Source organism: Rhinopithecus bieti, unplaced genomic scaffold (assembly GCF_001698545.2).
Source record: "Rhinopithecus bieti isolate Rb0 unplaced genomic scaffold, ASM169854v2 scaffold_947, whole genome shotgun sequence".
NCBI classification, from domain to species: Eukaryota; Metazoa; Chordata; class Mammalia; order Primates; family Cercopithecidae; genus Rhinopithecus; species Rhinopithecus bieti.
The window spans coordinates 5,057,095-5,068,006 of NW_016803664.1; the positions used below are offsets into that span (position 1 = coordinate 5,057,095).

Here is a 10,912-nt window from a genome sequence, read left to right on the forward strand (position 1 = left end):
CGATCTCCTGACCTTGTGATCCGCCCGTCTCGGCCTCCCAAAGTGCTGGGATTACAGGCTTGAGCCACCGCGCCCGGCCCCGGCTAGTTTTTTGTATTTTTTAGTAGAGACGGGGTTTCACCGGGTTAGCCAGGATGGTCTCGAACTCCTGACCTCATGATCCGCCCATCTCGGCCTCCCAAAGTGCTGGGATTACAGGCTTGAGCCACCGTGCCCGGCCTCTGTTTCTTAAATAACGGTAACATCAACAACAAAAATTGCTAAATCTTAAAATGGAAGGCAAAACCCTAAGCTTTGAGAGATTAGGGAACTTGCCCAAAGCAACATTTGTAGGATTTTATTACACCTCTCCATTTATTTTTTTTCTTTTTAGAGTCAAGGTCTCCCTCTGTCACCCAGGCTGGAGTGCAGCCTCAAATTCGAGGCTCAAGCATTTCTCCTGCCTTAGCCTCCTGCGTAGCTGGGACTACAGGTACACACCAGCGGGCTAACATTTAAATTTTTTGTAGAGACAGGGTCCTGCCATGTTGCCCAGATTGGTCTCAAACTCCTGGACTCAAGCGATCCTCCTGTCTCAGTTTCCCAAAGTGCTGAGATTACAGGTGTGAGCCACTGCACCGAGCCCCCTCCCTTTATTTTTATTTTTAAATTTTAAGTTCCAGGGCCCCTCCCTTGAAATAAATGGAGATGTAGTATATACACAAGAGCCTGCTGTGTATTTTAAGGCGGTGGTCCCCAACCTTTTTGACACTAGGGACCAGTTTTGTGGAAGATGGTTTTTCCACAGGGTCAGGGGATGATTTTGAGATGAAACTGTTCCACTGGCCAGGCGTGGTGGGTCACGCCTGTAATCCCAGCACTTTGGGAGGCTGAGGTGGGCGGATCACGAGGTCAGTAGTTCGAGACCATCCTGGTTAACACGGTGAAACCCTGTCTCTACTAAAAATGCAAAAAAGTTAGCTGGGCGTGTTGGAGGGCGCTTGTAGTCCCAGCTACTGGGGAGGCTGAGGCCGGAGAATGGCATGAAACTTGGGAGGCGGAGCTTGCAGTGAGCCGAGATCGAGTCACTGCACTCCAGCCTGGGGGACAAAGTGAGACCCTGTCCCAGAAATAAAAAAACAAAAAAAGAAACTGTTCCACCTCAGATCATTACGCATTAGTTAGGTTCATTCTTATAAAGAGCACACAACCTACATCCCTCGCCATGCGCAGTTCCCAGTAGAGTTTGTGCTCCTATGAGAAGCTAACGCTGCACCTTATCTGACAGGTGGGGCTCAGGTGCTAATGCTCACACAGCTCGTGTTGTGCAGTCTGGTTCCTAACAGGCTTGTGCAGTCTGGTTCCTAACAGGCTTTTTTTTTTTCTCTTCAGACGGAGTCTCACTCTGTCACCAGGCTGGAGTGCAGTGGCGCGATCTCAGCTCACTGCACCTCCGCTTCCCAGGTTCAAGTGATTCTCTTGCCTTAGTCTCCCATGTAGCTGGGACTATAGGTGCAGGGACAGAGGTTTTAACTTGTTGCCCAGGATGGCCTTGAATTCCTGACCTCAAACAATTTGCCCTCCTTGGCTTCCCAAGGTGCTGGGATTACAGGTGTGACCCACTATGCCTGGCTGATTTTTAAAATTATTATTATTATTTGTGTGTGTGGTTGTTGTGGGGTGTCATCCTGTCACCCAGGCTGGAATGCAGTGGTGTGATCTCGGCTCACTGCAACCTCTGCCTCCCTAGTTCAAGTGATTGTCCTGCCTCAGCCTCCTGAGTAGCTGGGATTATAGGTATGTGCCACCACGCCTGGCTAATTTTTGTATTTTTAGTATAGATGGGGTTTCATCATGTCGGCCAGGCTGGTCTTGGACTCCTGACCTTAGGTGATCCACCTGCCTCAGCCTCCCAAAGTGCTGGGATTACAGGCATGAGCCACTGTGACCGGCTTGGTTTAGTTTTGTTTTGTTTTATTGTTTTTTTTGAGCCGGGAGTCTTGTTCTGTCATCCAGGCTGGAGTGCAGTGGTGTGATCTCAGTTCACTGTGACCTCTGCCTCCTGGGTTCAAGCAATTCTCCTGCCTCAGCCTCCCAAGGATCTGAGATTACAGGTATATGCCACCACGCCCGGCTAATTTTTGTATTTTTAGTAGAAGCGGGGTTTCACCATGTTGGCCAGGCTGGTCTCGAACTCCTGACCTCAGGTGATCCGCCTACCTCGGCCTCCCAAAGTGCGGGGATTACAGGTGTGAGCCACCGTGACCGGCTTGGTTTAGTTTTGTTTTGTTTTGTTGTTTTATTTGAGACAGAGTCTTGCTCTGTTGCCCAGGCTGGAGTGCAGTGGCGCCATCTCGGCTCACTGCAAGCTCCGCCCCCCAAGTTCATGCCATTCTCCTGCCTCATCCTCCTGAGTAGCTGGGACTACACGCGCCCACCACCATGCTTGGCTAATTTTGTGTGTGTGTTTTTAGTAGAGACGGGGTTTCACTGTGTTAGCCAGGATGGTCTTGATCTCCTGACCTCGTGATCCACCCGCCTCATCTTCCCAAAGTGCTGGGATTACAGGCATGAGCCACCGTACCCAGCCTGGTTTAGTATTTTATGAGTCTGGGTTGTTTTAATTAAAACTTGTCGGCGGGCGCGGTGGCTCAACAGCCTGTAATCCCAGCACTTTGGGAGGCCAAGACGGGCGGATCACGAGGTCAGGAGATCCACCATCCTGGCTAACACAGTGGAAACCCCGGTCTCTACTTAAAAAAATACAAAAAACTAGCCGGGCGAGGTGTGCGGGCGACCTGTAGTCCCAGCTACTTGGGAGGCTGAGGCCAGAGAGAATGGCAGGTAAACCCGGGGAGGTGGAGCTTGCAGTGAGCTGAGATCCCCCACTGCACTCCCAGCCCGGGCGACAGAGCGAACTCCGTCTCAAAAAAAAAAAAAAAAAACAAAAAAAAACAAAACTTGTCACAGCGTGTTAACCTTAACTTTTATTTTTTATTTTATTTTTTTTCCAGACGGAGTCTCGCTCTGTCACCCAGGCTGGAGTGCAGTGGCGCGATCTCGGCTCACTGCAACCTCTGCCTCCCGGGTTAAAGACATTTTTCTGCCTCAGCCTCCTGAGTAGCTGGGACTACAGACATGCGCCATCTTGCCCAGCTAATTTTTGTATTTTAGTAGAGACTGAGTTTCACCATATTGGCCAGGTTGGTCTCGAACTCCTGGCCTCGAGTGATCCACCTGCCTCAGCCTCCCACACCTGGCAACCTTGACTTTTTATTTGCTGGTAATTATCTGTGTTTGTATTCATGTGAAAATTTGAAATTCTCATTAATGTTTAAAGATACTTACATAGATTGCTTGTAATTTAAACCCTGAAATTGTGTCAAGTGACTATAAAATGTCAATTTATTTTATTTATTTAATTTATTTATTTTCGTGATAGGATCTGACTCTGTTGCTAAGGCCGGAGTGCAGTGCTGCAAATACGGCTCACTGCAACCTCTGTCTCCCGGGTTCAAGCCATCCTCCCACCTCAGCCTCCTGAGTAGTTGGAACTACTGGTGTGCCTCACAGTGCCCGCCTGGTTTTTTTGTATTTTCAGTAGATGTGGAGTTTTGACATGTTGATCTTGAACTCACAGCCTCGAGTGATCCACCCACCTAGGCCTTCTAACATGCTGGTGTTACAGGTGTGAGCCACTGTATCCAGCCCGAAAATGTCAGTTTTGTGCCATGATTAATAGCTAACTACATTTTGGGAATGGAGTAAAATGTCATTCTGTAATGAAGTCTTTTTAAAACTCATTAGTTGTGGTATGAGGCTTGTTGGCAATATGAGTGAACATGGTTTATTTTTATTAACTGTATCAGAGCTTTAGAATATTGGTCTCCTGAAGCCATTGCCTTGAGAGGCTTTATTGAACAGTGTTGCCAATGATCATTTTTTTTCCTTTTTTTTCTTTTTTTGAGACTGGATCTTACCCTGTTGGCTAGGTTGGAGTATAGTGGTATGGTCATGGCTCATTTGCAGCCTCAATATCCTGGGCTCAAGCAGTCCTCCTACCTCGGTCTCCTGAGTAGCTGGAACTACAGGTGCATGCAGCCATGCCCGGTTTTTGTATATTTTGTAGAGACAGGGTTTAGCCATGTTGCCCAGGATGGTCTCAAACTCTTAAATTGAAGTAATCCATCCACCTAGTTTTCCCGAAGTGCTTTAATTACATGCGTGAGGCACCGTGGCTAGCCAGGTCAATTATTTTTCATTGATATTTTCATACTGCTTTTAAAGTCATGTTAAAATATTCTTAATAATTTTTCTAAGTGGAATTAGTCTTGATTATAATTTTAGTTTTTTATAAAGGGCTGGTTTTGAAACAAGTACTGCATTTTTCTTTTCGGGTTTGTAAACATTTATTGTGGACTTTGTGCAGTTAACTATTTTCATTCCTGAAATGCATTTGGAAATCAGTAATTAAAGACTAAATGTCTTTTTCACTGAAGCTTGAGCAGATTATAGAAAGGAGAGTTGTTTTGTTTTTTGTTTTTTTTTGGTACAAATGGGGGTCTTGTTATGTTGCTCAGACTGGCCTCCAACTCCTGGGCTTAAACTATCCTCCTGCTTCAGCCTCTGGTCTGGAGAGTTCTTTATGGCCTCTTTGAGAACTTACTTTTACTTTACACATGATTCTATCTAGCTTTCTTTTCTGATATACATATTGGCAGCAAGTAGAAAAGTATTATTTTCAGAGGCAGATATATTAACCACAATGAGAAATAACAGTAGCGTGATAGAAAGTTGAAAGACTTGGCTGGGCATGGTGGATCACTTGAGGTCAGGAGTTTGAGACCAGTCTGGCCAATGTGGTGAAACCCTGTCTCTACTAAAAAACAGAAAAAGGGTCGGGCTTGGTGGCTCACCCCTGTAATCACAGCACTTTGGGAGGCTGAGGAGGGCAGATCACAAGGTCAAGAGATGGAGACCATCCTGGCCAACAGGGTGAAACCCCATCTCTACTAAAAATACAAAAAAATTAGCTGGGCGTAGTGGTGTGCGCCTGTAGTCCCAGCTACTCAGGAGGCTGAGGCAGGAGAATTGCTTGAACCCAGGAGGCAGAGGTTGCAGTGAGCCGAGATCGGGCTACTGCACTCTAGCCTGGCGACAGAGGGAGACTCTGTCTTAAAAAAAAAAAAAAAAAAAGAAAGAAAAAAAAAAGCCGGGCGTGGGGCAGGGCGTGCTCCTGTAATCCTAGCTACTTGGGAGGTTGAAGCAGGAGAATCGCTTGAACCTCGGAGTCCAAGGTTGCAGTGAACTCAGATTCAGATTGTGTCACTGTGCCCCAGCCTGGGTGACAGAGCGAGACTGTCTGAAAAATACAAAAAACACGTTTGGAAGACTGGTGGCTGGGCATGGTGTCTCACACCTGTAATTCCAACACTTTGGGAGGCTGAAGCAGGCAGATTACCTGAGCTCAGGAGTGCAGGTCCAGCCTGGGCCACAAAGGGAATCCCCGTCTCAACAAAAAATATTTATACTAAAAATTTAGCCGGGCGTGGTCATGCACATCTGTAGTCTCAGCTACTTGGGAGGCTGAGGCGAGTAGTTCACTTGAGTCTGGACATTGAAGTGAGCCATGATTGCACCGGTGCACTCCAGCCTGGGCATTAAAATGAGACCCTGTCTCAAAAAACGAAACAAAGAGACTGGAGAATTACTAAAAAACGGACACAAGAGCTCAAAAAATATACCATTCTGGGAGGTTTTTTTGTTGTTTTTGAGATGGAGTTTCGCTCTTGTCACCCAGGCTGGAGTGCAGTGGCACCATCTCTCACTGTAGCTCCGCCTTCTGGGTTCAAGCAATTCTCCTGCCTCAGACGTCTGAGTAGCTGAGATTACAGACGTTGGTCACCATGCCTGGCTAGTTTTTGTATTTTTAATAGAGACGGGGTTTCTCCACATTGGCCAGGCTGGTCTCCAACTCCTGACCTCATGTGATCTCCCTGCCTCAGCCTCCCAAAGTGCTGGGACCACAGGCGTGAGCCAATGCACCTGGCTTTTTTTTTGACATAGAATCTTGCTCTGTTGCCCAGGCTGGAGTGCAGTAGCACAATCTTGGCTCACTGCAACCTCTGCCTCCCGGCTTCAAGCGATTCTCCTGCCTCTGCCTCCTGAGTAGCTGGGATTACAGGTGCCCGCCACCACACACTGTTAATTTTTGTATTTTTAGTAGAGATGGGGTTTTGCCATTTTGGCCAGTCTGGTCTTGAACTTCTGACCTCAAGTGATCTACCCACCTAGGCCTCCCAAAGTGCTGGGATTACAGGCATGAGCCACCACTCCTGGCCTGGGAGTTTTGACTAAGTTTGTAGCTGTATACTTTAGGCCCTAAGGGCATTACTGTTTCATAGCACAATGTAGTTAATTAATGTGCTCATAATGGTGACTCATAACGCCAGGTTAAATGACTTTTTTGTATCTCCCAAAGAAGTATTTTTCAATCTGCAGGTCATGACCCCTTAGTAGATTGTGAAATCACATTAGTGGATTATGACAAGCATTTTAGAAAAAAGAATAGGAAGTGTTAGGACACACTGCATTATTGAAATAATTGTTTTTGAGATGGAGTTTCGCTCTTAGTTGCCGAGGCTGGAGTGCAGTGGCCCGATCGCCTCCTGGATTGAAGCAGTTCTCCTGCCTCAGCCTCCTGATTAGTTGGGATTACAGACATGGGCCACCACGCCTGGCTAATTTTGTATTTTAGTAGAGACAGGGTTTCTCCTTGTTGGTCAGGCTGGTCTCGAACTCCTAACCTCAGGTGATCCGCCTTCCTCGGCCTCCCAAAGTGCTGGGATTACAGGCGTGAGCTACCATGCCCGACCTAATTTTTGTATTTTTAGTAGAGATGGGGTTTCACCATGTTGGCCAGGATGGTCTTGATCTCTTTTTTTTTTTCTTTTTTTTTGAGATGGAGTCTCGCTCTGTCGCCCAGGCTGGAGTGCAGTGGCCGGATCTCAGCTCACTGCAAGCTCCGCCTCCCGGGTTTACGCCATTCTCCTGCCTCAGCCTCCCGAGTAGCTGGGACTACAGGCACCAGCCACCTCGCCCGGCTAGCTTTTGTATTTTTTAGTAGAGACGGGGTTTCACCGTGTTAGCCAGGATGGTCTCGGACTCCTGACCTCGTGATCCGCCCGCCTCGGCCTCCCAAAGTGCTGGGATTACAGGCTTGAGCCACCGCGCCCGGCCTGGTCTTGATCTCTTGATTTTGTAATCCACCTGCCTCGGCTTCCCAAAGTGCTGGGATTACAGGTGTGAGCCACTGCGCCCAGCTGCCAAGAATTGTTTTAAGCTTTGGTTTGAGTTAATGTATATATACTGCATTGTAATTCAGAATGTAATTTTTGGCCAACTCTAGGCACATTGCCTATGGACTAGTCCTGCTCTGCCTTGAGCAGCAATGGGTCAATGAATTATTATTATTATTATTTTTTGAGACAGGGTCTTTGTCACCAAGGCTAGAATGCAGTAGTGCAGTCTCGGCTCACTGCAACTTCTGTCTCCTGGGCTCAAGCGATCCTCCCACCTCAGCCTCCTGAGTGGCTGGGACTACAGGAGCATGCCCCCATGCCTGGCTAATTTTTGTATTTTTTGTAGAGTTGGGGTTTTGCCATGTTGTTCAGGCTGGTCTTGAACTCTGGAGCTCAGGTGATCCACCCTCCTTGGCATCCAAAAATGCTGGGATTACAGGGATGAGCCACCGCGCCTAGCCCAAAATTTTTTAAAGTAATTTTTTATTGATACAGTTAGAAAGTTACTGCTGTAGAGCCACAGAAATGCAGTTAAAGGTTTGAGGAAGAGTTTTGAGGTTATATCTAAGCTAGGGTTGCCAGATTTGGCAAATAAAAATACAAGACACTCAGTTAAATTTGAATTTTTGATGAACATTGACTAATTTTTTAGTATAATTGTGTATCAAATTGCATAGAAGAAAGTTACTTATCTAAAGTTGAAATTTAACTGAGCATCTTGTATTTTATTTGGCAGCTCCAGTCTAAGCTGGAATCATAGCTCACTCTTTTGTTTTTCTTTTCTTTTTTTTTCAGTCGCAGTCTTGCTGTGTTGCCCAGACTGGAGTGCAATGGTGCGATCTTGGCTCACTGCAACCTCAGCCTCCTGGGTTCAAGTGATTCTCCTGCCTCAGTCTCCCAAATAGTGGGGATTACAGGCACCCACCACCATGCCCAGCTAATTTTTGTGTTTTTAGTAGAGACGGGGTTTCGCCATGTCGTTCAGGCTGGTTTTGAACTCCTGACCTCAGGTGGTCCGCCCGCCTCGGCCTCCCAACATGTTGGGATTACAGGCATCAGCTACCGCTCCTGGCCATGGTTCACTCTTTAGTAACTAAAATTTAAGCTCTATGAAAGCAGGAACTTTGTTTTGTTCACTATTGATTGTATCCCTATTTCTTGGATGGTTGGCACTTACTACTTGGTCAGAAGTTTGAATGGGCAAGTTACTCAGCCACTCTCAGGCTTAGTTTGTTTGTTTGTTTATTTATTTATTTATTTATTTATTTTTGAGGCGGAGTCTGGCTCTGTCACCTAGGCTGCAGCGCAGTGGCCGGATCTCAGCTCACTGCAAGCTCCGCCTCCCAGGTTCACCCATTCCTGCCTCAGGCCTCCCGAGTAGGTGGGACTACAGGCGCCTGCCACCCACGCCGGCTAGTTTTTTGTATTTTTTAGTAGGAGACGGGGTTTCACCGTGTTAGCCAGGATGGTCTTGATCTCCTGACCTCGTGATCCCACCCGTCTCGGCCTCCCAAAAAGTGCTGGAATTACCAGGCTTGAGCCACTGCGCCCGCCTAGTTTATTTATTAAAAGGAGAAAGAATTCCTTCCTTGGGCTGGGCCGGTGGCTCATGCCTGTTAATCCCAGCACTTTGGGAGGGCCGGTGGGCGGGGCACGATCATGAGGTAGGAGATCTAAGACCACCTGGCCAACATGGGTAAAACTCATCTCTACTAAAATACAAAAAATTAGCTGGGCGTGGTGGTACGCATCTGTAGTCCCGGCTACTTGGGAGGCTGAGGCAGGGGAATCGCTTGAACCCAGGAGGTGGAGGTTGCAGTGAGCCGAGATTGCACCACTGCACTCCAGCCTGGGTGACAGAGCGAGTCTCTGTCTCAAAAAATAAAAAGGAAAGAATACCTTCTTTATAAAGCGAGATACTAAAGTCTTAATATTTTCTGTTTTTATGTATTCATTTTTTGAGACGGGATCTTGCTATATTGCCCAGGTTGGAGTACAGTATTGTGATCATGGCTTATTGCAGCCTCAAGTGATCCTCCCGCCTCAGCCTCCTGAGTAGCTGGGACCACAGGCACATGCACCATTACACCCTTCAGGTTTTTTTTTGTTTTCTTGTTTTGTTTTGGAGACACCGTCTCGCTCTGTCACCCAGGCTGGAGTGCGGTGGTGCAATTTCTGCTCACTCCAACCTCCACCTCCCGAGTTCAAGCAGTTCTCCTGCTTCATCAAGTAGCTTGGTACCACATGCGTGCACCATCTTGCCTGGTTAAGTTTTTGTATTTTTAGTAGAGACAGGGTCTTACCATGTTGCCCAGGTTGGCCTCAAACTCTTGAGCTCAAGTGATCTGCCTGCCTTGGCCTCCCAAAGTGCTGCTTCCTACAATTTAAAAAATTTTTGTAGAGACAGTCTCACTGTTACCCAGGCTGGTTTTGAACTTCTGCCCTCAAGTAGTCCTCTTGCCTTGGCCTCCCAAAGTGTTGGGGTTAAGGCTGTGAGCCAGCACACTCAGCCTAGATTATTCTTATGTTCTGTTCTTGGCACATAGTAGATATTCAACAATGTAGAGTCAAACATATTTGGAGTTGGAATGACTCTGGTGTTTTTTTTGTTTTATTTTGTTTTGTTTTGTTTTTTAACCAGAAACACGAGCACTTTATTGAATGCCTTTGTAGAAAAGTGTGTGAGTATAAAGGGCTGATACAGGACTTGGCTCTGGGGGCAGGGCGAGGAATGGAAGGTGGAGTACGTGGGATTCAGATCATGGGCAGAGCTCCTGGCCTAGATGATGCCTCCTGATCTATTGATAGACATGAAAGATCAACACTAGGATGATGATGAGCAGAATGGTCATGATGATGTGCACAATCAGGTCCCAGATGTTCAGGCACTTGGCGTTGGAGGTGTAGGCCTGGGCCCTGGTCAGGTCGCCAACCATTTTCCTGTCCCTAGACTTCACGGAGTAAACCAGTGCTATGAAGCCCAGGCAGCAGGAGTTCATGAAGTGGGTGTTGAACAGGGACCAGACAACATGGTCGGGCATGGAGTTCTTGCTGTGGATGTGTATCACAGTGGACATCAGGGGAGCATGGTTGTGGGGCACCCCCAGCAGAGCCACCTCTTGCTCCTCCTTGAGCATCTCATAGTTAGGGGGATGGCCGATGTTGGTGGGAGTGAAGAGGTTTGGACGGTGTGGTTCATGGTGTCCAGGGAAGACCAGCTGTGGTCGGGTTGCTGGGCTGGTTCTCAATGGGCCCCTCCCTTTCCCTGATAGTTTGGATTTCTCTGGCTCTGGTGATTTTTTAGTACTCATTCTATTTACAGGTGAAGAAATTGAGACCAAGAGGGTTATTTGCCAGTGTCTCATAACTGGCTGCATAACTGACATTAGAATCTGATGTACTTTTATTTCTAATACATTGCTTTTTTTTTTTTTTGAGATGGAGTCTCGCTCTGTTGCCGAGACTGGAGTGCCGTGGCGCAACCTTGACTCATTGCAACCTCCCTCTCCCAGGTTCAAGCTATTCCCCTGTCTCAGCCTCCCAAGTAGCTGGTACTACAGGCTCCTGTCACCATGGCCAGCTAGGTTTTGTATTTTAATAGAGATGGGATATCACCATGTTGGCCAGGCTGG

The 10,912-nt window shown here is 47.3% G+C and overlaps 1 pseudogene; it reads right to left on the bottom strand.

Annotated features, from left to right (window-relative positions):
• Positions 1–9,917: 9,917 nt before the first annotated feature.
• LOC108512230 (interferon-induced transmembrane protein 3 pseudogene) lies at positions 9,918–10,707 on the bottom strand (annotated as a pseudogene).
• Between the last annotated feature and the right edge of the window lie 205 nt (positions 10,708–10,912).